At 37.9% G+C, this 26123-nt stretch overlaps 1 protein-coding gene and 1 long non-coding RNA gene across 5 annotated transcripts in view; one reads left to right on the forward strand and one right to left on the reverse strand.

The window, feature by feature from the left end:
* Positions 1–26123, reverse strand: part of COL8A1 (collagen type VIII alpha 1 chain) — a 93701-nt gene that overhangs the window by 41229 nt on the left and 26349 nt on the right. Inside the window, exon 1 of one of the 4 annotated variants that reach the window (XM_087758329.1) lies at positions 10504–10573. The exons of the other annotated variants lie outside the window; for them this stretch is intronic. The gene's annotated coding sequence lies outside the window, so the exon portion shown is untranslated. Of the gene's footprint in view, positions 1–10503; positions 10574–26123 lie in introns of those variants that run through there. 4 annotated transcript variants of the gene reach the window in all.
* LOC148055641 (uncharacterized) overlaps positions 15887–26123 on the forward strand; it is a 228534-nt gene continuing 218297 nt past the window's right edge. The window contains exon 1 of the long non-coding RNA XR_015704935.1: positions 15887–16216. This is a non-coding gene — a long non-coding RNA (uncharacterized LOC148055641). The remainder of the gene's footprint in view (positions 16217–26123) is intronic.

The following is a 26123-nucleotide window of genomic DNA, read 5'->3' on the forward strand; positions in this document are numbered from 1 at the left end:
AGTCACAGGAATGTGTACACATAGTTACATCTTTTGAAAGCAGCACGCTACGTAGGATTTTCTAAACTGTACCAAGAAAACATTGACATCCTGGAACTGACGTTTGCAATTTCAAATGTTTCAGTATCAAATTTGGGACTCGTTTTGGACAAGCCAGTCCATAAATTCTACTTTTTTTTTTCTCATTTATTATTTCCTTTTCCAATGTTCCAGGAATGACGGCTGTGATATTTAAAGCTAAGAAATAGTAAATTGAAAGAACATGTTTTAAGTATTTATTACATTTAATTACAATAGATATAAGCTGCTTTCATTTATAATTCACTCTTTTCTCCTGACATTGTTCTTTTTTTTGTGTAAAGTCTCTATGATTCCCATCCTCCCTTATACAAAATACACAAATACTTTTACATAACTACAACTTTCCTCTAGTCAAACATGAAAATAGAGGGTAGAGGATATGAAAATTATTTATGACAGATGAGTCACATTAATATTTTGTTCTAAGCCATGAGAAAAATGAGACACAAGGGGTAGGAACCAGAACAGATCAAAACCCTTAGTGCTTTATGATCCAAAACCACAACTATCTATTGAGGTGCAAAATGTTCTTTTTTCAAACAAAGTGTGAGAAACACACAGAGTTTTGTACTGCAAATGCTGGCAGCACACAATGTTGCAATTATTCTTAATATTTTGAGATGCTTGAATCATAACCAAAACTTGAAGCAAGACCGAGGTAAAAGCATTTTTATATTCCTTCGCAAAAAAAAAAAAAAAAAAGAAAAAAAATTGAGTTTGTCACAGTTGCTTCAGAAATGGTGTGCCAAGTTTCTACCAGTGACTGGTAATAAAAACGGAAGGGAGGGATGTCATGACATCGTCTTGCCTTTTCTCTTTTTTCCAGTGTAGTAAATTCAGAATCATTCAGATAGTACTCCTGTTAGCTTTATCAGATTTCTTTGCTGGTAAAAAAATCTTGTATATTCTGTCTTTGAAAAGAATCATTCTGATTGCCTTTTACAGGTTCTTTACTATTTCAGTGCATGTGGCTAACTTAGTCTGGATATGAACCATTATCTTGCTTCCTATTTAGAAGACAGTAAATAGGATCGGTCACATTGGGTATGTTCTCAGTAGGTTACCGCTCACTGTCAGACTTAAGAAGAAACATTAATCACTCCATCTGATGTGATCAGGTAACATTGTCTGTAATTTGGGTCATCACTGGGTGAACGGGGTATTCTGTTTCCTAAGACCTAAGTATTCTCTTTTTTCATTCCCTCTTCTTGGCCTAGTATCCAATGGAGAGCTCAAGTCAGCAAGGTGGTAAGCATCTTATACGAGCTCGTCAGCACCTTCAAGCCTTGGGAAAGGATGTGCTCCTTTTGGTACCTGATGGAGGCAGGCAGGGACCTCTGTCAAAAAGCACTGTGAGAGTTCTTCCCTGGCCACACAATGGGTGCTTCAATATGGACCTGACAGACACTTTAGCCTGCCAGGCCCCAGTTCAGCAAAATACTTAAGTGGGGAGGAATTTAAGCATGCATGTGGAGACGTGTATTTCCCTGACTATAACTTCAGTGTAACTGTATGAGTGTTGTAAACTCTGTACTTCTATAGGATTGGAGTTGATCTGTGTTTCTTGTTACGAGAGTGCATTAGGTAGGCAAGTATTAGCTCTGCTTAGCGCCACTTGTTTGTTCTTCCAGCTACTAGCAGGGGCCCTGTTCCTATCCTCTCCCCATTGAAATCTGTCATTTCCTCATATGATAACAGAAGTAGCTGTTCACAGTGCATACCATGCTGGGCTGGGCTGGTTTTATGCCACTTTTTCATGCTGTGTAGGAGAGTTTAAACATGGAAAGCGAACAGACAATTTATGGAAAATCAACACAGAAGATTAAGGGTGAAAATTTAAGAACTAAATGGGTGGTCTTAACCAGACAATTCCTGTGGACTTTATTCTGAGAAATACATGGCTAAATAATTAGGAACCGGCACAATGCTTTGAATATCTAGCTGTAAAGGTGTTCCCTTAAGCCAATAAAAGCAAGTTCTCCTTTTTCTCCATTTTTAGTTTGCCTCATCATGCCTGAGGAATTTTTCTGCCTTCTTAATTTATGCAATATTTTGGACTTGTTCTATAGGTATAAAACATTTCCTATCATCCATCGAATGTCAGTAACTTGATTCTTTATGATTAGGCTATCAGAGGCTATTGGAGTGTGATTGCAACTTGCTTGCAAATACGTATAGTTGTTGCACTTTGTTTAGTCCATGAAAATTCAGTGATTTAGTTTTTGTTTGCCAGGCAATGTGTGAGATACGTGCCTTTAGGTAAACATAGACACTGGTTAATGGCAGGCCATGTCTTTGGTGATGCTGGAACTATCACAAGACGTGTTTCATGTTAATAGTGGCTTATAACTGCGATAAGCTTCTCAGGCTTTTCAGCCAAAGCAATTCCTACAAAACCACCTCCCCAGAAAAGGTTTGTAGGAGCACGCTGAACTGCAATTAAAGAGTAGGCCTCTGAGTGCCAAGAAGATTATAGGGAGGTATTATTGGTCCAGACAGAAATTTTGCCAGGCCTTCAGGACAGAATTAGGTATCACTGCATGTTTCTCTGTGGTATGTTTCTACACCATGAACTTGGACAGAATTTCAAATTTATGATGAAATCTAAGCTCTGTTAAGACTACTGAATTTCTGTGTTGAAATTTTTCCTGATTATAACTAATACATACGCAGATTTGCTAGTGCCAGCCAAAACTAGCTGTTTCTGGGAGAGGTACCTGTAAAAGGAAGCAGTAGGTATACAGGGCATGGTGTAATTTTAGTCAGGTTATTTATGCGTGCCTCTAAAAAACAAAAAAAAATAGAAAAGTAAACTTTCCAATTCCTTACTGCTGCCAATCTCAACAAACCAATTCTTTATCCATCCTGGAATTTTTATCAGCTTAGTCTCAAGTTATAAGGAAAAATGAAGTGAAATGCACATTTTTTATATAATCTAATAAAAAGTCAGAACACATAACTTGCTAATATAGTGTGCGATGACCAATCTGCTCTGTTTACCACAGGTATAGGTAGTGTTTCTTACCCTGATTGGCACCAGCCAATTCTTGCTGCTTTGTTTATTTGTTTGGCTAAACTCCTTGAACCACACCACATCCTTTTATGTAATTTACCTTAAAAGGAAAGTGATAGCCATAAGGACTATGCTAACTTCTGGATAATATATTTGAAAGAGCTGTTCTAAACACCATAAATAGAATCATGATGAAATATCAGAGCAGCAAACAACCTTGACTGTCATCTCCATACTTTGCATGAGCAGAAACAAACAAACAAAAGTAAATTCTGTCCTCCATTGCTGATACCCAGATAACTGAATATTGGACACTCTACATCTTTGATCTTTGGTGAATGGAAGAAGCTTAAAGGAGATGAAATTGCCGAACAGTTTCTATGTTATTGTTATAGAATCTGACATCATAAAGAAAAGGCAAAACTTTTCTGTTCAAGTCTCGAGAGCATTGAGTTAATAAAGTAATTAAACATGTATCTCATTTATTTTTGAGAGTAATTAAGTGTTATACATTGAGTTATGTACATGATTAGTTTCTTTGTTGAATCAGAGGCTTAAATTAAACTGGTGGAAATGCCCCCATACTTAGCAGAGAGCAAAATATCAATTACAGAAAAGTGTGGTTTGTGGTTTTTTTTATCATACTTTTTCTCCTAAGTAAAATCAAAACAATCAAACATACTCACAGATGTGTGTTTTCTACTCAGGTTGGGATAAGGAAATGAAAAGGAACATGGTCTACTATTATTAATCAAAAAGTAGAAATGTTATATTTGTATATTTCATCATAAAGTAAAATGCTTTCAGGTTTATAGAGGAAAAAGTACTGAGAATATGTTCAAAATGCCACCCTTGCAAGTAAAATGCCTCTGTGGACTGTAAAGTATGACCTCCCCTTCATCCCCCTTAGGGATTCATGCTGTTTGTTGTCCATTCCTTTTAAGGCAAGGTTTTAGGAGTTTCCCATTACAGGCAAGCAGGAGAATTCCTCTCTGTGCTAATATAGCACCCGATAAGCTTGTTCCAGTGGCTTATTTGGTTATCATTACAGTAGTACCTAAATATTCAAATATTTATCTTCCCAGTACCTTGTGAGGTAGGGAAGAGGTACTGCTCCCATTTTGTGGCTGGAATGAGGCTAAATCCTCTCCCCAAGGCTGGTCAGGAGGTGTGTAAGAGATGCGGGGCATAGGAAGGAGGTATTCCCTGCCTCGGGGTAGTGCCTTAGTCAGTGGCTCAGCCTTCCTTTCTACAGAAATATGAAGCCTTATTGGGACCAGCAGCACAAACACTGCTTGTGTGTTTGAAGGAATAATGACACATCCCACCTCTTGAACTGTGTTTCACTTGGGATATGTGCTGTGATCTCAGCCAGATCTCATGTTCCCCTGCCCCTTGCCCCTCTAACCTCAAAAAGCATAGCCTGCACTTTTCCAAGCACTGAATTATTTTTATCTTATGAATGTCATTAGCTAACTAAAACTTACAGTACGCACTGTGTTTCTACCATGCTTGGAATTTCTATTCCAAAATTTCATCACTTGATGTGATTATATAGGTGGTATTTATACATGTGACTGTACTAGACTCCCAGCTGTACTGCTATGCAAATTAAAGGCTTTAAAGAGACAGCAGTTATAAGGTGAGGTGTGTTACAAGTCAGAAATGATGCTCAGATGTCACGTATGAGTAATGAAATAAACATTTCAAATGCCGTTTAATATATTTAATTAATAAAATGGGCTGGTAAAAATGAGAACATTAACTAATGACTTTAAAAGAAGCATTTGAAGATTTTCTCAAATTTATACAGTAAGAGACAGAACAAGCACTGCAAAACACAATAAGTACTTGGACTTAGCTGAAGTCCTACAGACAGTCTAGAAACAGAAGGAACATTTGGATGGAAATATAACTAAGAGATTCTGGAAATAATTCAGCTATAAAAAGCCACAGGAGTCCAGGCTTTGATGAATTCCCAAGACCATTCTATAAAGAATAAAAAGATGTACTAATGCTAATTCTAAGGAACAATATCCCTTCTGAGTTGGTCAGAAAGATTCTGGTGATAAGAATGTTTCTAATCATAATCCTAAAACTTCTGAAATTACAAAGGTGTGTAGAAAGTACAGATCCTGAATAAAGATGGATTGTAAGACACTGGGAACATTCTGGCCAGCAGATTGGAAATGATCTTCTCAAGTATAAATCAGATGTATCACTTTAGATCAATTAAGAACAAGTTCATAATGATGTTAGTTTATTGATTTCATTTTACATTTTCATAAATGCAGAATTGAGTCTGATGTCAGCCTTTTCTGGAGGTGGCAAGAAGGATTTTGATAGAGTGGGATGGATTGGCTACACCCAAACTGTTCTCCATACTGTAGCTATCTGAATGTGGCAACAGAACTTCTCTATTCTGGAGCTCACACTGCAATTAGTACTAAAGTCAAATTTGCTTGCATATGGGAGAACAACTCCAGGAGTTAACCCCTCTTTCTTTTATCCCTGGTATTTTAATCTGAATTGATTTGAAATCACATGCTACGTCAGCTATAAAACCATTTTCTAGGTAAGTTCCAGCTTTCTTCCAGATGACATCAGAGCGACACCACAGTCAAAGTGTCTATACAGTTGTAACTTCCAAGATGGATCTACCATTACCTGTAGGTAATTTAGATGTTACGTGTAGTAGAAAATAAATGTCCTCTGTTTCCATGGCTTAAACTATTGAGAATTTAATGGACTTAAATACCTTCACTGGTGTCCAACTCATAGGGAGATGGGGAATTCCTGGGGACTTAAATATTATTATTGATTTCATGTGGGATGAGCTCGGATACCATGTTCAGAAGTGGTAGTCTAAACCTATATGGGAGCACGGAGTTAAACAGAATCTTTGGCTTTTGGAAACTGGAAAAATACCAGCCCTTTCTTCCCTCAAAAAATGATGAATTCAAACAAAAATATGAAATGACTTATCTTCCACAGCAGCTGGTTAATGCCTTTAATTTCTTAGGCAATAATAGTACAAGGTTGACTGGGATAAGTTTTAGGTCTGGCAAACATTAAAAAGATATTTCAAATCTCAGCAGGATAGCTGGCAGGTTTAGTAGATACCATATTTGGTTATGATAACAGTAAACCCCAAGATATTGTTATTTTAATTTAAGATTGGACTTGAATAGGACAAGGTCTGATGAAAGAAGATGGGTCAAATTGCAAACCTGACCAATAGATACAACTGTGTTAGCGATCAAAACTAGCAACAGAACTCCACAGCTATTAACATCCCATTTTTACATCACTGTTTCCAGGTGAATTTTTATTGGTGAAAGAAGCATAAAATTTCTGGGAATAATGGGATGACTCTGACAAAGGATGGGGAAAATTAGATATGCTTTGACTCCTAAAAATGACAAGAGAAGATGAATCTTTCATTCTTCTAAAATGAGCACTTATTTGAAGAAAGACAGAAGGACATCCCTGTGGGTTGCTTTTTCCCAAAGACGAAAATTTCATTAATTAGATGTATGAATTCTTGCAGAGGTCACCAGTTCAGTGAACATAACTGTCTCTAGCAGAGGATGTGAAATGTGATGGTTTTAAGAATCCATGTATCACCTACGTAGTAGATCCTATTCTGAGACTGAAAAAAGATAGGGGTAAATTGGGCAGAACATGTAAAGATATGTAGTCAGCTTATCTTCAGCAGCTTAAGAGCACGTGAAAAACAGTCTTGTTAGATAAAAATACACCTTTCACAGAAGTCGTATCAGCCAGCAGGCAAGTCTTTTAACAGCTGTGTGCTAATGTCTTTCCCTCTGCAAAATTATTATATTAACATTTACCTACCTGATAGTGGAGGCTGGAAGAGCTTAATTAACATGTGTAGTTATTTAAAGCTCTTGGGTTGAAAGCTGCACTAGAGGTCCAAAATATTTGTTAATATTATTATTTCTATACCCAGATGATTTGCTCACATGTTTGCAACACACCACCATAGAAACCTACTGGATGCAACACAGTATTGGACAGTTCACCAAATGAGAAGCTCAATGGCGTAAACAATAGTTCTAATTGGCAGGGTACTATGGAAGATCCACCCATCTTAAGGCTTTATTGCAACTCTTTGGCCATACAGAATACAAATCAGCTTCGATTTATGATTCTATTAGCTCCAAAGCCACTAAGGAACAGAGAGCTAGAGTCTGGAATAGAGCCGGGAATTCATTCCAGCAGTATGCAATCTCATTTGGGCAGATGTCACAACCTCCACCTTGGACTGAAAGCTCAGTGTGAGCCAGCAGAAAATACATTTTTAATATGCTGGATAATAAGGCAAATGCTGTTATTTGGAACTACTAGCAAAGATACCTGCTGACAGTTGGCATTAAAGACAATGGCACCTGCTAGAAACATTGCAAGGGGAGAGGCGAAATCTGATCCTTGTTGAAGTCAAGGGAAGTTTTGCCATTGACTGCAAACATGCCAGAATATCTCTTACAATGATTAATGATTTACATGTATATCTACAAGGTTACGGGTAGTTTATGAAACTTTTCTACACAGGCAGATGTCTATAACGTCAAATAATGGGGATGCTGAGATACTAAAGGAATGTAATTAGCATAATAAATACCTACTAGAAAAAAAATAGGTAGATCACACCTTCCGTTAAAAATGGATTGATTCCAGAGTTTGATATCATCCCACACAAAAGTCATAGAACAGATCATTGAGTGGCACCAGTGGTTGGTGAAAAGCACTTTTCAATGCTTAGATGGTTTGTAACTTCTAGTGGCAGGACACTGTCCAAGAATCTGTGGGGCAGAAAGAATTCCTGTCCATTCACTTCATGCAGTAAATAAATTGCCTGACTCCTCTTTAAATTTATGCAAATCCATGGGCTTTGATGGAGATCAGAAATAATTTATCCAAAGCAAGCTCTGAGGAGAAACAGCTCTGGTTTTTGCTTGTGTATTTTGCCCAGTTTCTCTTTCTTCTATATTTTAGTATTATCAGTCTCCTGTAAGTGTCTACATTTTTTTCTTGAAATTATATAAAAAAATTTGAAGCTTTTAATAACCTGCCAATAAAACCTCTGCAGCTGAGTCTGCTAAAACACCCCTGTTTATTCTCTAAAGGGAGCAAATTTGCATGCAGGTTTTTGAGTATGCTGAGAGAATGTTTCTGTTGAAGTAATTTTTTCCAGTAAAATCCCAGAGTGCTTGTTCAAGAGGCTGGTCTGACAGATGAACTTCCACAAGCTGAAAAAATTTAGACTGGTTGTGTGCTTCCAGTGTATATAACACTAGCTCAACACACAGACACATGCGAGACTTCTATGCAAAGCCTGGACAAGAGCCTGACACCTTGTTTCAAACTGCACAGTCAGCCATTAACCCGCAGCAACAGGCAGCCAATCCGCTATAACATACTATGGACCACAGACAAGAAAACAAACAAGAAAGCACTATTGAGCTGTTCCTACTTATGCTCCTTGCAGAAGACTGGTTGCTTTGGTGTGGTGTAACTTACACCCTGGCAAAATATACTTTTCTACCCTTGAGAATACAAAGCTGAAAGGTTCGGGTGGAGAGTCATGCAACAGCAGCAAGGATTCCCCCTCCTGGTGCTTCAGGACTAAGTTAAAACTGTCAATACCTTCTGTGCATGACTATGGCCTTTACGTTCCCTCTTTCTTTCTGGCTGAAGATGGAGAGATGCTGGAGAAACTATAGTATCTGCTTTGCTTCTACTAAAATCCTGGTTTTAGAGGAACTCACAGTGACCAGGCAATACCATAGCACTTACAAGGTACTTCCATTTTGGTGACTAAAGCAGAATGAAAGCTTGTGTTCACATGAGGAATGGAAACTGAGTTGACGCTGAAAATTTCTTCCAGAATGACTGTTGTAAAGTGATGCCATCACCACAATGAAGGCACTAGACTAGATAACCTGTGATGCTGTGATTCCTCAGGAAATGCAGCAGCTGCTGTCCCATCACAGTGAATGTATGGCAGATGAATTCACCAGTCCAGTTTCAGAGAAAAGGTTATGGGTAATCTACTAGTGCTTAGGAAAACATAGCATGGTGTTTTGCAGTCCATAAAAAGGGACAGAAGAACACTGTGGCTTCTGTTTTCTTCCCCTAACGTAACTGGTGGTGGTGGACAGTCAGGTTTTAGAAGGTGATCATGTTTTAAAGGAAAGTGTAACTATAATGAAGTGTCGCTTTGCAACATGCATTACATTGCATGTACAGGTAACACAGTTCCACCTGCTCTTATCTGATGCAATTACATCACATGTCATAATGTCTTTTAAGTTTCAATAAGTACACTGTTTAATTTTTTCCTGCTTTATAGTATTTTCTTCCTAAATCTACCTCTAGATCCTGTAATACTCTTAACATATCTGCAAATCTACTACAGTAGGTACTTTATTTAAATAACAAGACTCCCCCTTTATTGAGGAATTAAGCAACCTTTGTTGGCAGCAGTCTGGTAGGGTGCTTAATTCTGAAAAGGTTGTGCAAAACCCAGGCTAAACTATGGAAAGAATGTTTCAAAAAAATCAGAACTGAAGGTTTGCTCTGTTGCAGAGCAAATAAACTTGACTTAGCTCTTCAAAGCAGACCTCATTGTTCAATGGCTCTGAGGCAGTTGTTGCTTTCTCAGCAGAAATGCTTGTGATTCAGTTTGAACTAGTCCTCTGACTTTTTTCACCCCATCAGATGATATCAGCAGAAAACTCTGTACTCTACATGACCAAGAAAGCATCCTACAATACTTTAAGTAAGTCTCTCTTTACAGCAGAAAGCTATCAGTATTGCTTACACTGTATTTTTATGGCAGATTTTGGGACTTACACTGAACTGCAGCCTACTAAGTTGAAAATCTTTGGTAAACAGGGCTTCTAGAGGGGACAAACCAACCATCTCATCTCAGCCATCTCATAGGAAGCTATTGAAAAAATCTATTGATTTTCTCATGCTATGATAATTCTTGGGATTAAAGCTCCCAGCATCTACTGCTAATCTTCTGAGATATTTCTTTGAACTGACATGCTGTGGCATTTGCTCTTGGTACCAGTGACAATGCAATTTTACAAAAACACATCTTCAAGACATTTGGTCAGGAGACTCAAAGGATGTGCACAGTGTACTTCACAGCATGCAAGATAACTGTCCTGTAGGGTAATTTGACAAGGTCTGTTCTCCCATCTGTCTCCAGCATCTTGTTATGTTGCAACAGCAAGGTGTCAGATCACCAAGGAAAAAGGCAATATGGTCTCTGTAAAGGTAGTAAAGGTAAGAACATTAATAGGATTCTGTGGCCTATGCAGTGGAAGCGAAGGTAGGTCCACAGGCAATCAAAGATGAACAAGAAGGACACTTACCAAGCCAAAAGATTATCATAGAAGCTAAAGGAGACAGTTGGCTAAGAAGCAGTGTAGAGAAGAATGCTGCAAAAAACATCTGCACCAGCCTAAGAGAAAAAGAAAAGAAAGGGATAGAGTGATGGGGCAAGAAGACAAAATTTGGAATCTCTCAAGGAAAATATTGGAAGCCTCATGCCTGAAGGTAAAAAGAGCTGTTTCTGCAAAAAGTATTAGAAAATGACATGGAGAGATTATCCCTATTTGGCCTAACTGATCTGCTGAGTGTTTTGCTTTTCTGTATCTACACATGGATGCTGTCGCTTCTCTCGGCCTGAGCAATTCTTTGGTTATTAATTAATCTCAGTGCCTCTCATGAAAGAACTTGAGGAGTGATCAGTACAACCCAGTGTGAGCAAGAGGCGCAAGATCAGTCTTTAGGTCTTATGAGCTGTTATTGCTCAGGGCTGTGTGGAGACAAGTATCTCTTTGCCCAGGGATATTAGCAGCCCAACCTCATTCCCACTCAGTCAGTGGAAAAGCCTGTGAACCAACAGTATAACAACAAATGTATGTAAAGTTCGTGGAAATAGCCCACTGAAAAGAGCGTTAGCAGGTAAGACTGCTGTTTTCCAGTCAGGGTTTAAAAACCGTTAGAGGTGGGTATTGCTTCATTTGGGAGCATGCTGAGGTACCACAGCTGGAGAAAATGAAATGATGTCTCTGTTCTCAACAAAATGGAGTGCCTATCACAGCCAATTTTGTACTAATGCTGTTTAGAGCTGAAGAACCATTAGCTTACAGCGACAAGACTTTCTAGGGTATGAATAAATTTTGTTACTACCATTTTAGAGTTAGGAAAACAAAGGAAAATGGAAAGAATCGTTTGCCTGAAGGGTCCCAGCAAGTCCCTGGCAGTGCCAAGATTTAGGTCTCATGACTTGTTGCTTAGCTCTGTGTAGAGGCAAGTATTTCTTTGTGCAGAGATGTTAGCAGCCCAGTCTCGTTCCCACTCGGTGGAAAAAGTCCAATTCATGTCAATTCATATTTAATTTCGTAACTTGACTTAGGTCACAACTAGACACTAAGTAATAAATTATCTTTTTTTTGGTATTGTTCAATTCTGTACTAAAAAGCTGACTCAAACTTTATATTTAATATAAAGTGTGGGTAAACAACTGCGTATATGTATCAGATTAGTATACATGCAAAAAGGTCTCAGCTTTTTCATTTTCCAAGAATTTGAGTAAATTCCTTATTTGTTGATATGTCTTTCATTACCAACATTTATATAAAGAGAATACATATGGATAATCTGTATCATTAAGAAATTATATGTATGCTACAGAGACATATAATTTTGAAGGTGCAGTAATTTGAAATATTTATACCATGCCTAGTTTTCCATGAATTTAGTTTAAATTAAAAGAAAATCCTTAAACCTTAGTTCTCTTTCCCAATCCTTTCCAAAAAATGAAAGCCTCCCTTTGAAGGGCTGGTGGTGTCAGATATTAGGGAGTTAAGCCGGGCATCCTTGGTTTGAAGTTGTTAACGTCTGTCTCATCTGCTCTCTCCTATCGTCTTCAATTTGTCAACAGTGTGTAGTAATATGTTTGATTCATTAGAAGTGAAAAAAGGATGGTGAAAGCAAGTAAATATGTCAGTTAAACCCCACAAGTATTAAGTCACCTCAGTTTGTTTGTCTGGTAAAAACTGGCCTCTCATTGGGTGAACTGAGGCCAGCTTGATTCACCACCAAAATGTGAATCTGGAACTGACATTGAATTTGCAGATGTGCATAAGAGAAATCCTTTGAGTTTTGAAATAATCGACTTTAAGGAGAGGCAGGAAGAATGTAAACAGCTTTGTTAAGCAAACTGAAGTTAATCAGTTACTGTCATTACTACTGAAATCAGTCTCGGTTTGCCATCATGTTGATTTTCTAATTATTTTGTCTAAATAAAGATTAAATTTTTTTTTAAAATTTACTTAGATTACACAAATCCAGGACATTTCTGAACAATCTTCTTGCTTATAAACAACAAAAGGAAGTGATATCATACATGAGATTAATAGCTGAGGAGTGAAGTTTTTGTGTATGCAAAAATTTTAATTTTAGAGCTTTCAGGGGAGAATGAGGTATAAACACTGAAAGAAAATCAGCATGAGTTGGAGTGAAGAGTGCTTAAAATATCAAGCATATATTGAAAACACCAAACATGTAATTATATGCTGGGCTTGTAGAAAGGGCTGTCTAATTGTAAATTTGGGCTTTTGGAAGTGATCATAAAAACAATGCTGGAGGGAAAAAAAAGGACAATGTCTCTCTTACTTGCCTCTTTGTTTATGTGGGCTGTCATCCAAAGCTGTCAAAGAATAAAGCCCTCTTAGCAGAGCTTTTCCAGGTGTTTTCTGTCTAGTGGAAGTTTACATACAGGCTGATTCAGAGGTGCAATGACTACAATTGAATTACCAATGTTCAAATTCATTTACACTTCTGTTCTCTGGTATTCAGTTGAGCCACAGAGCATCTTTTGGGTCATTTAGATCCACATCAGCCCTTGTAATGGGAGTGATGTACTTTACATGTGAACACAGACTAACTTATCTGGCTCGTATTTTCTCTCTTGGAATGCAAGACTTAAAATAGATGCCATTTTAATACTTGGCTTTCATTTAAAGACCCATCTGCTGATGCCTGATGGAAACATTTTTACACACTCCATTTAGAGATAATTTTGCTCATGTTATATTCCTCTTTCTCCAACTGAAATCAGCAGGAAAAAAAGAATTTTGCCTGATTAAGATTTCAGTCTTTTATTTTATTAGTGGCTCTAGAGTGCTGTAACTTCCAGAGCAATCCATGATGCTGTCACAAACAGAAAATCGCAACCTGGTTTTTAAAAGCAGTGAACATTTATGTCTCACCTTCCTTACTGTTTTTTTAACACTAACTCTAGTATTATACCTGATACAAATGATGACGACATGCCTAAGTTTTGAAAAGTGTCTAATCCTCAATTTGAGACACTTTAAGGCAACCTTGTTCTCAGAAATGGGTGGTCAGCACTTGGTGAAGGTTGGCCTTGCTGTGCTATCTCCAGTTGGGCACTTGGAAAGCCAAATATCCAAAGTCACTTTCTCCTTTGAACGTGTATTCCAGTCATCTGATATGTGTGGAATTTGAAGCAGCTAAGTATGTGCCCACAAACTGTGAATGTCTGATTGCAAGAACAAAAATGGAAATCAGTTTTATACATTATCACTGATTGTTCAAATGAAAAATAAGTTGCAATTTGAGATCCGAAACTAAATAAAAGATTGTTAAGGAACTCTGTAAACATAATTCTGTGTTTAACAAATACAATCAGTTTTATTGTCACTGTTACCAAGATTGTGGCAAAAGGTCATGAATTATGGAGATTAGCCAACAGAAATATACTGTCTTGAGTTAAAAAACTAGTGAAAGCTAGGATGGGTAAAGGGATATCTCTGCTTTTGCCTGAACAATGCCTAGAAAATTTTAGAAGGAAAGAGCCATTTGCTGCAAAAGAGAAAGAAAAGGGTCAAATCTCAAGTAAATAGGGTACAGCTACAGTGTCTGGGCCTTTTGCTTTTCTAACATTCTTCTAAAAATGTTTTTGCTTTTCCAACAATTCTTCTAAAAATACTTCCATTATTCACAGTGATGCCTGTCATGTTGGGAAATGCATTATTTGAGCCCTGAGGTATGTTATAAAGGACTCTGGATATTTGACTAGTGGAGTGGAATGAGTTCATGCATAAGGTCATGAGTCCTCCATGCATGAGTTCATTTGTGGTGGCAGAAGGAGTGACTGGCAGTACCCCTGCCCTAGGCCTGCTGACTTGGAAGAGTTCTTGTTTTAGGACCACAGCTGTTGTGTAAAAGAGGTTGGTACAGGGATGAGCATGAGAGTTATTTGATTTTTTCACCTTACTCTCCCTTGACTGGCTAATGAAAAAAAAATAAAAAATCCCTGTCTGCAGTGATTCCATGGAAACCCAAAGCAAATCATTAATACCCATATGTGAGTGGGATTAGCTCTTCATCAATCAAACTGTGCCAGAAGCAGGATGTACAAGGGTCAGTTTTTATAAGGCCAGTTCTGGATTAACTGTTTTATGGAACAGCATTAAGCAACAAACTTTGCTGTTGAGTCATTATGGAAGAAGTCATGCTAAGTGGAAGGGAGGGCTTGACTTCAGATTTCATGTCTGAAACCATCAGAGGTCAGGATTTTTCAATGTGAGAAATGTAAAGTAGAGTTCATATAAGTGTGACTAACTTCCAGGATTCAAGCATATTCTTCGCATAGGAGTATGAGGATGGGAAAATGATCAGTACAAAATGTTATTTCATTCAGATTTCAAAGTTCGTCTCTCTTCTTGGACAGGTTTTGATTTCTTTTTTGCTATTTTCTTGCAAAATTGTTTTACTTGTATTACCTAAAAGGAGCATCCTCTCAAAGTCACAAAATAGCAATAAGCACCTTGGAACAGCCTTTCTTGAGACATAGGTTCTTATTTTCATAGGTTCTTATTTTCATTCAACTTCAAGCATCACTAGTCTCCTAATAAATTTGTCTTTCATGTTCTACCAGTCAAGTGGCCCTATCACAGGAAAAAGTTCTAGAAGTAAGACACCCATGAAGTTTAGGTCCTCCCATGCTTAGGTAGCAGCTCAGTGGTGGTTTTCAGGATTCCAGCATCAGTCAAAAGTGTGCATGTTGCAGCTAAGCCTCATTTTATTCTCTGACAGACAAATGAACAACTTTTTGTAAGATAACCCGAGACTTTGATTCACAATGCCCATGCAAATACATTTATATACTCCTATCTTTCAAAAATAAAATCAAAGGTAATTATTCCTTATTTTTGCTGAGAGAGAAAGCATCTTATGCTTACTACAGTGTTTGTGTATGGGCAGATACCACAAACTAGCCAAAGCACTGGAAATTCATTTCCTAGCTGACCTGCCAGTCATTTCTCTATGTGCGAGTGCCCTGACCCCTGCATGGAATTAGGCCTAACTTCACTCACTTTAGTCTTAAAGAGATAGTTTTCAGCTATTTTCTAAGAGTTTATAGAAGCTTGTTCAGTTATTAACTAGCTTTAAAAGTATTTAATGACTTGGAACTTGTACAGCATTTGAAAAAGGCTAAAAAATTGTTCTTGATACTGAACGTAATAACAAAAACAGCCCATGAAACACAAAGATGCAGGAAGAAACCTACACTATTGTGGTGATAGAAAACACTTGCTAACTCCTTCAGTGCAAACCTAAGCCTTTGTAATGAGGTACACCTGGTCTCAACCCTTCCCACAGCTGATTTTCTATGGCAGGTTATTGCCAGCTCAGTGTCATTAAAGAGATTCAGAAGCCTGATGTAGTAGGATTGTTTGATACTTTGTGCTTGCATTTCTATGTAAACGTGTTTTAATCTAAAATCTAAAGGATTTGGGTTCTTTTTGTTTGTTTTTGTTTCTTTTCTGTTTCTAAATGCAAAAATCATATAGTCTCTTGAGGACATCTAGCTCTTAATGAAAAATACCGTATCTGAAAATTGGCAAGACTGAAATAAGCACTCTTTTTTTCCCCCACTATGCTTTTTTTGTGGCTTTCTCTTCATTATTGGTAGAGCCAAGCAGCTACAGCCCTAGAGGGGCCATTTTGGAGCTGGCTGCAGCTTGCTACACCTCCTTCTTCCAAGTGGTAAGTGCTCTTGATTCCTGCTATATTTTTTTTTATTATTATTTTTTCTCTGTCACTCTCAAGGAGACAGAGAGAATGGAAATATGAGTCTCTGAACCAGAAGGAATGCTAAGGCTTTTGAAGTGTGTTTGTATTTGTTGTTTAAGTGTAATTTTTTGGGGGGGGAAAGTAATAATGAGCGCATATATATATTTATATATAAATGGTTTTAAAGATTTATGCTGATAACATTTTCTGCCATACCACAGTCTGGAAAAAAAACCCACTAACTGAGGAAAGATTTTCTTTTAATACTTGGAGATATATACTGTATCTCTGTGCTTATAAAATGAACTTCTTTAGTTACTAGGGACTTAGATGTGTATGAATAAAAGGGAATGAAAAATCAAATTTATTTGTTTTAGTTTAAAAATGTCTTCAAAGTTATCTGAAATTACTTTCTGCTTTTAAAAGTGTTGCTGGTTAAAACCCTGTGCTTTTTCTGTATTTTTAGGTCCCTAAAAAGTTTTGGATTTTTTTTTTTTTTGGAGGAGGAGGGGGGCAGTGAGAGCATTTAACCATTTCTTAATTCATTTGCCAGCTTTCCTGTTCTCTATATCATGCATGCATGCATACATACACTTTTTCCCAACCCTGTATCTGTTAATAAAATGAAGGCAGAGATGTTATAAAGGTATTGCTTAGCTCCCCATCTCCTGGAATCGGGAGATTACATTAGAATTTTACGTCTTATTTAGTAAATCTGCTTATGACCCTCATATTTCAGGAAGGCTTGAAATAACCCTGAAAAATATGAACTAAATGTAACCCAAATGCAATAGTTTTTGAAGAGGTTAAAGCAATAACTTTGAAAATGATCAACAGCTTTATGAATTTTGATGGCATATCAACTTCACAAACATTACCAGTGCCACCTCAGCAGGTGACTGCAGAAGATGGAGCACAGGCAGCTAAACCTATTGTATTTACTTGCTATGTCTGTCTCTTCCTAGGGCTGGGAAGAAAAGTAGCTTGTGTTCCTACTCCAGGGGGTCTCTTTTGCCAGTCTATAGGCAAAGTAATCTACCTGGTGTTCCCCATGTTTTTCTGGGCTATAGAGGTGGATTTACAAAACATGAAGAGCCATGTTGCACCAAAGACTCTTGAAATGCCCTGATTTGATGCCACCTGCCCCCTTCCTTTTCTCATTTGGGTTTAATAACAGCATATACCGTGTTGAGGAATAAAAACACTCATAATGATGATGTCTCTAAAGAGTTAGTGTAAAGAGCATAGTTCCCTGTTTCTGTTTTTCACCCTCTTAATATTGCTGTAGGGACTGAGATCATGTTCTTGAAAATAACTCCAGGTGGGGAAGCACTTGTGGATACTGTGAAAGGTGTCTGTATCTGACTGTTCATCTTAAGCAAAGCTCCTTTTTTAAGTAAGGAGGATTGTTAGTGAAGGCAGAGTGGTTAACTGGGCCCTATGTGGATGGTTTTCATATTTTAGTAAAAGCTTAAGGACTTAATACAAGTGTTTGAAAATTACGAAGCCTGAAATATGCCTGCAATGGATGTAGTTTAGATTCTAAGCCACAAAGGTAAGAAAGGGACTCCAACATTTTGTTAAAAGAAAAGGTACGTATTGCTGTAAGAGACAATACTGCTTATGACAGTCTGAAGGCCACTTCATCTTTGTCCTGCAGCCTGGCTAAACTCTCTGGGGGTTATTTGTTTATTTCCAAATTTGTGGACTTCAATGTTTTAAAGAATGTTTTACTATTTTGTAAGGCTTTCTGTTACTAACTCATTTTGCTTAATTCCTAACATATATGAGTGGAACTGAATAAAAAAAAAAATTATAGAATCTGGTATTTTAATAGTAGTAAATACAGTAGATTGCATGATAAACTTTCAGCTTTCTACCTGTACAGCACTTTTCTGGTAGGTCTTGCTTTGGTAACAGAGCAGTGATTCCTTCATCTGTTTTTTCAAGTAAATTTAGTACGCAGTCATCTTGCTGGGCAATGGCATGATACTGGCATCTATTTTCCTTTCAGTGAGATACGTGTAGCCCAGAATGATGGTTGCTCTGTTCTTCTGTCATGTGGTTCATTCCAAATCCAAAGTGCTTTAAATTGTCTTGCAGATTAGAATGTGTTACTGAACTGAAGGTTGTGCAGGAGGAAAACCAAATGAGCAGTGGAAAGGACTCATTCTGCTTTTAAAAAGGCAAAACATGAGGCTGTTCTCCTTCCACAAATTCTGTGTTTGTCTTAACATTGGACTTGTACCCAGGCAACATGTGTCCCTGATTTGCTATGGTAAGGATGGGGACAATATTCAAAGGACTTCACATATGGAAAACTAGCTGAATCTCATGTGTGCCACTGAGGCAGGATGCTGGATGCAGACAGTGCATAGGAAGGGATGCTAGGCAGGAACGTGGTGTTTCAGCATAATAGCAAGTGTGGTGTGTATGTTGAACATGCCATGTTCAGTGGTATTCTTAACATGGCAACCTAATTTTTCATTCAGCTACCCTGATAAGTCTGTCTCTCTGAATAGGTTGGTTTGTTTTTTCTCTCCCCCCATATCTGACTTAGACCTGTTGACAAAATAGTCAAATACTTGGAAAAAAAACCCCAGCATTCCGGAAATGTTCATCTGAATTCTTTGACTGTCTTCAGGCTTCTTTGCTCAAGTTCTAAACAACGAATGTGTTTGGTGGATGTATTCTTTGTAGCAGCCAGTTCCAGCTGAATCCAGATGAAAGCAGTCTTTTTAAACCTGTAATGGCAGTTTCTGGCCCTCCAAATGAGAGGCTAAGCATTCCCTTACTGAGTCAAGAAGAAAATATCTTTAAATAAATGTGTGCCATAAGGACAGCTCATATTTTGAATGCCATATATCAGAAGCAACTAACAGTGAACATGCTGAAGACTGAACCCTACTTAAATAAAATGCTGATTACAAACACTTTGTTAATGGTAGGAAATAATCTAGTACGTATGAAGGGGAAAAAAAAAAAAACCTATCTTTCACGTTGTTCTAGCTAGGATTTTTTATGATCAGGATTCATATTTTGTCATAGTCTTTACATGGAATGTAATAGACCTATAGAAAAAGTTTTTGAAATAAGCATTCAGGTCACTTAAGCAGCTTTGAACACCTCCTTTCCCTATAGAACGCAAGTTGCTGTAAGTCGTTGTATCCTTTGACTCAAGGAAAGATGAAACTTGAGCCAAAACTAGGTTAATTAGTGGACTGAAGCCAGTGAATTCTTCTGTCATGCTCAAAACCAATGTAACATCCATGTGGCTAAAACCTTAATCCAGTTTGTGAGCCAATGATGTTAGCAAAAGGTAGTTTCAAAATGGAATATGAACTCCTATCTCTCTCTGCTTTTTCAAACTAGGCTATTCCTAGAGTTTTTTCCCTTACGACCAGCCTATCCCTAACTCCCTTTCCCACCTCTCCTTTGCTCAGTCTAGAGTCTAACCAGAAAAATGTCTGCTTTGTTAATGGAAGTTACCTTTAGATGACACCCCAACAGCTGTAGTCTGAGTTAGCCAACAGGAGACTCCTAGCATGATTTTACATGACAAGTTAGGGCAATGAAAAGTGATGTAGTTAATTCTATTTTTTTTTTTCCCATGCACATCACCCTGGAGTGAAATGCTTGCTAAACCTGAATTATATGTTTACCATTGCTATTCATTGTCATTAGTCTAAATTGGGTCCTTGAGAGATAGCCTCATAAAGGAGATATTCCCTAAAGAACAATCCATTATTCTGGAACATGTAACTGTCCTCTGACACTTAAAAAAAAGAAGAAAAAACAAACAAACCAACCAACAACAACAAAAAACCAAAAAACAAACAAACAAACAAACCCCAAACAAACATGTTCAGTAGATGTGGTATCGGAGAAGAATATAAGAGCAAGCTCCTAAACTGTATTGTCTCATTGTACTTCCACTGAGGTTCTCTTGCTACCTCGATCAATAATGAGGGATCAGGGCTGGATCCTGAATGTTTCCTTTACTGTATCACCCAACTGGATTGTCCAAGTTGCTGCTCACATAGCAAAACCAATGAATTTTGATTTCTTCTGGATTTGCATTCTTTACTTTCCTGAGACCAAACTGAATGACTAACAGATGAATCTTGTCTGCCTTTCCCTCTGTGAGAATGCCAAGTTGTGTCTCTACCCACTGCTCACCCACTGATTTTCAGGAACTTGTGCAAGGATATAATTTTCTTTTAGACTCTAGACTTCTCTCAAGATGAGTTTCAAATTGCCCAGCAAGCTCAAAAGTTATTGGGGGGAGGAATAGATGGATAGACAAGGAAACATAATACTGAGATAAACATTGCTTTCTATAAAAAAAACAATAAAAAGAAATATAAGCCCTGCATGTGGTACTTCTCAATAACAACATTGTCTACAACAGCATTAGGGAATTCTTGGATACAAAGTCCTGCAATCCATGTAGAAGGCTGAAAACACTAGGAATGGTATCTGGCACCAGTGAACACACAGGTTCAGCCAAGGTAGTATACGAACTATCAGCCTCCTTTAGCATTTTTGGTAGGGTGGTGAGGAATTGCAGATCTTGCTGTTGGAAATGTGTGTATACTGTTTTGAATCACACCTACATGTAGAAGCATTCCAGATCTTCAGAGGTGCCAAAACTTTGGCGATCTAGCCTGGAGGATATATCTTTTCACTTTTCTCTCTAAAGCAAGCTCTTGGTTTAGCTTGCATATGCCACACAGTGATTTAGCACTTTTTAAAAAAACTGTTTTTTTAACATATTGATGTAATTACAAAAGCATATGTGTATCATTTATTCCTTTAAACCTTTCCACTGAATTGAAATACTTAGCATTTTTACAGCCAACCATATGATCACTTTAACACTGCATATATAAGAGGGTTACTGCAATAAATCAGATGACTTGTTGGATATCTTTCCCTTTGCTTCTGCTTCAAAATAAATTCCTAGTGACTTTGGAAAGGTGACAGTATATGCTTGCAAATGCAATGGATGGAGCAAACAGCTGTTCTATTAATATATTTTTAAAAGGGTTGCTTCAGGTAAGGTTGATTTTGGTCCTGTTTCTGATTCAACCTCTACAAGGTAGGAAACCCCTGCCTTGAGGTAGAGGAGATGAATAAAGGCAGTGTTTCTTGTGACAAAAGATGAAGTCCTAACTCAGAATCTTCCAACTGTGGGACTGTATTTAGGGGAGCAAGAGACGTTCAGAGCCAAACACTGCCAGTAAGTTACTCATAGGATCTAGCCTGCTCTTTGCTTTACAGAGGCACTTGACTGTGACCTCCTACAACGTTCTTGCCATGGCGAAAAAGCAGGGATGAAGTGAAAAGCTAGAATTGCAAGGGAAAGATTTTGAACCTATCAAGGGCCTTAATTTTGACAAATGAATTGCATTTCATGACTTACTGCAACCTTTTCTCCTTTTTCCTTTGGTGTTTATATATGAATGTGTAATGATCACATCTGGGCAAATAAAACCACTGTAGATGTATCATGATACCAGTAGAATTGTTGGTGCTTATCCTCTCCGCTTCTGCTACTCTAAGTACGTAAGCACGAGGACACTGTAGGGAATTAGACCCGTTCAATTCCAGTTTCATACCAGGGGAAGCTGGTATAATGCTACCTGTCTTGCAAGACTAAAGCACTGGTAGGCATTCATTATGTTTGCAGGGAACTCTGAGATCTGAAATAAAGTAAATGTTAAGGGCTATTGGCCATCTAAAGGCTGAAATGGCAAATTCCTGTCTTTCTGGAGTCTCAACCTCTATAGCCTTACTCAGCTGAATACAGGACAGGAACACAAATTAATTCTGTGGCTATTTGCCTTTGTTACAGATGTAATGTCATCAAGAGAAGTGATTGTTGTCTTTTTTTTTCAGTTGGGTAGCTGAAGAAACATCCTGAACGTGGACTAGAAGTGATTGTGAGCAGGACTACAAACAAGTCTGTTAGCTCAGTTAGTGTTTATTTCCCGATATCCCACTATTATTGCATTTTTAGCCATTTATCTTTTTCTTTTCCAAGATGTGACTCACTGAAGTATGCTTCCTAGCTGCACTGCAATCTTTGTGGTACATAACAGAAACATGTCTGGGTTTTACTTCAAACTTAAGGGTGGGTTGTAACATTGACAGGTTTGTGAATCACATTGGTGTCTGATGGAGGACGAGAGGATCTAGTTTAAAATACAAAGCCCTTTAGCTCAGAGGCTGCTTTCTTATTATACATTTAAAGTGCCATAAAGAAGTATTGATCCATGACTGAAGAGTCAAGTATTATTGGTTTTGAAAAATTTCCTAGAATTTAATGCATGAAATTCATCTCCTTCGTGGAATATAGTACATGTGTGCATATGCACAAAAAGTACATATGTTCCTGTTGTTGCCTCTTACAATTATTTCTTTCCCTGTCTTGTATTCAGCAATGGAGGCAGAAAGACAAGCTTGTTCCCTTTTTGAAGACTTTTTTTTTTTTTTTTTTTGGTCTGGCAAGGAAGTGACTCAAAGCAAAAATGTGTTGGGAAGTCCAGTGACCTGTGAAATCAGTCAGAAATCGGAGAAATCAGCTAAGGTATTAACTGCAGGAAACAAATTACAAAATAATAAAGCCTTCTTGTTGCTGCTTTAGCTGTGCTTCTGCATTGGAATCTTTCCATCAGATGCTCCTAAGAAAAGCAAAATCTGAGTTGCCCCACCAAACCGATAAAACAAATGTGGACTATCTCAAACTATGTGTAATTCATATGTGAAACATTTCATTTGAAATGTTCAGTAGACCTTACCATGGAGGTGGGAACCTGCTTTAAGAAACCATATATCCTATCTCCAAAATATATGACAACTATAAAACTTTGACATGAAATCATAGGATAAATTCAAGATAGTTTAAAAAGGAAGGAAAGAAAGAAAGATTACAACTTAGTTGTGTGAGAACGGTTTTGGATTTCAGGTCTGTATGGTTTTATTTCTTTGTGCTTTCTGGAGAATTCACATCTCAAAATATTCTTAAAGAAGAGAAAGCAGTGTATCTGATAAATATGTCCTCCTGACAAACATTCAAGTGGAGTGTTCATGTCAGACAACACAGAAAGGGAGTCGGAACATCATGCAATCAAACACACTGGTGTCTGGGGAAATTACTTTAGTCTGCAGAGACTGATTGAGTTAAACTGAATACTATCACTCATGTCAAAATCATTGGATGATATTACTATGTACTGTGTAAGCTCTGGTAAATTAACGAGAGCAGATACAAAATTGAGGTCTTCCTTCTCTGTCAAAAAAGCTACAGGGTTTCTTTTCCTCTTTCTTTTGGAGAAACTCTGTCTTGACAGCATGAATGGGGGATAGAGCAAAAGTGGAACAGTACTCACTAGTTGTACTGCATATTTATTTTAGCAACTGTTATGTGGCTGGCAGAGCTTAAGGGTCAGATCTGACAAAGAAGGGAGATCAGGTGTTATTAGCAAGTAATACTATGTTTGTTTTGTGTGGGAGTTAAAAATTCATTGGAATTTCTTGTTAGAGGACTTGGCTATGACCTCCACAAGCAAAACTTGCCCTCTGCTCCTCACAGTTAGGTGCTGTCATCAATCATTTTACACCCAAAGAGTGACGGTGGTTTGTGTTGCTGTACATAGAGCCGGCAGAGCTGTGGTCTTAGTAGCGTTACCAAAATACCTAAGGAAGCAGTTTGGGCTGTGTTGGTGCTGCAATGGACAGCACAAACAACAGTGAGGTTTTCATCAGCTTTCATAGCCTCTTCTGCTTGCCACAAATTGCGCTTCTAGTTACTTGGTTTCCATGATGTAGAACAGCTAAAGGAGCTGGGATGAAGCAGCAGCTAAGAAATAAATGGCATGGCATATCAACTGAAGCTTAAATGGAAATGGTTTATATCAAGCTGGCTTCTGTTGGCAGACACATACTAACAACTGCTGTGCCACAGAGGTTTTCAATTGCTCTATTCAATGTAAAATCCCCAAGGCTTATTAAAGAAGGTGGTTTGCACATGTGTGAATACAGAATCATGAAGTTCCTGAAGTTGCCCACAACTGAATTAGAGGGCACTTGCCTTGCAAGCGTTCTGGCTGGTGAATAGAGATTCTTTTTCTGGCTGGAAAGGGAATGAACCAGCTCGTAATCTGACTCTGCAGTGAATCTTTCCAGGAACGGCATAATTGCATTATAAAGAAGTTATTTTGGATGTAAGGAAAAAAACCAAATTACAGTTTGTTATATTTACTTGATTTCATCCTCTTCACTGGACTGTTTCAAGGCAATGCCATCAATGAGCTTGGAAGCTGTTGCAAAGTATATGTTAAGATGCCTGACATGCTTATTCATGGGAATTTGGATTTAAGAAGCTTTTTTCCTCTCTGCTTTTATCAAAGTAGTAGCTTAGGCTGTGGAATTATCTGTCCCTACTAGAGGAGGAAGTGCCATCCCTCTCCAGTCTAAGGGATAATGTGAGGAAAACAGGAAATGTCCCTCAAGAAAACGTTCCTCCTGTGCTCTAGGAGGTGATGCGTTGGCTCATTACACAAGGTTCATTTATTTTGGATGTGCTAGGGTGCAAATCAGCTAGCTTTAAGCAGTTTTAAATGGCTCACTCATATCTCTGTTTTATACCTGCCAAACTCTGATCATGGTGTGTTTTGGGGGTGTGTGGTGTCTGGTTTTTTGGCTTTTGTTTTTTCTTTTTTTTTTTTTTTCTGATGATGAATTCCTAAATGAGCAGATACACGAGTTATTTGACTTCTGTGAGCACAAGGGACTAGAACTAGGAAAAAAGAAGCTTCTGCTTTTTGTGGATGGGAGTGGAAGTGGTGTAAGTGCCTAAAAAACCTCTTCTCTTTTCCAATTTTATGCACCTCGCACAAGCTCAGACAAATATCTGACTGTTTTGGTGCTTATAGAGGAGAAAAAGCCCTGAAATCTGATTTCTCTCCCCTCTGACTTTTCAGGGGAGTTGTGCTTCTCTTAGTAAGTTTTCTGATTGACTGTGCAGTTGACTGAATAAATAGAAGTATTACAGGAGTTAATGTACATGCATTGCTCTAAGGAAGAGGGTATTTTTATTTTTCCCAGTTGCTCTGACTGTTTCAATAGAAAGTCTTTTTCCTTTTACGCTTATGACAATTGCTGATAGAGAATACTGAGTAGATCTTAAAGACCTTGCAGTATTATTGTGCTGTCTTCACCCTGAAGCTACCTCAAGCTCTAACAGGAGGCTTGCCCAAACTGAATCCTATCCATAAACATAGCCTTCAACGGATGTGTATGGTTGTTCTTGACTTGACTGCCTATCAGGGCGTAGATTAAAACTTAATTTAGGATACCTTATCATTTCCTGTCAGAAACACTCTGTGGCAGGGATGAAGCTTGCCCTGCTCAAATGGGACAAGTTTTCCAGTGCCTTCCCAGGCACTGCCCTTCCACAGTTTAGTGGGAAAGAATTCATGGGAAGCCTAAATTTACTGCCAAGTGAAGCAGCACGGATGTGCCCAATGGGCCTTTGCTGCCCCTTCCCAGGGAATGCATCGCTGAAAGCAGGAAGCATTGCATCCTGATGTGACCGATGATTACTGCGTTGCTAATTTGTGAATGCTCCTATGTTCGGCACTGTCAAATATTCTGAATTATTTTTCCCTCTCTTAAAAGCAACAAGTACGTATTTTTCTACTCCTGTCACAATTCAAAAAGCCATTTTTTTAAGGCTCACATATCTTTAAAAATATAAACTGGCTGTCAATCAATGATCATCCAGTTTTCTATAGTTCAGGACAAACATCTTGCATTTCACAGGACTTTTGTTCTGCTTTTCTCCTTTTTGAATATTCTTGGAATTCTTTAATTG

Source organism: Nipponia nippon, unplaced genomic scaffold (assembly GCF_047370975.1).
Source record: "Nipponia nippon isolate SJK-2023a ecotype South Korea unplaced genomic scaffold, ASM4737097v1 scaffold_2, whole genome shotgun sequence".
Classification (NCBI taxonomy): domain Eukaryota; kingdom Metazoa; phylum Chordata; class Aves; order Pelecaniformes; family Threskiornithidae; genus Nipponia; species Nipponia nippon.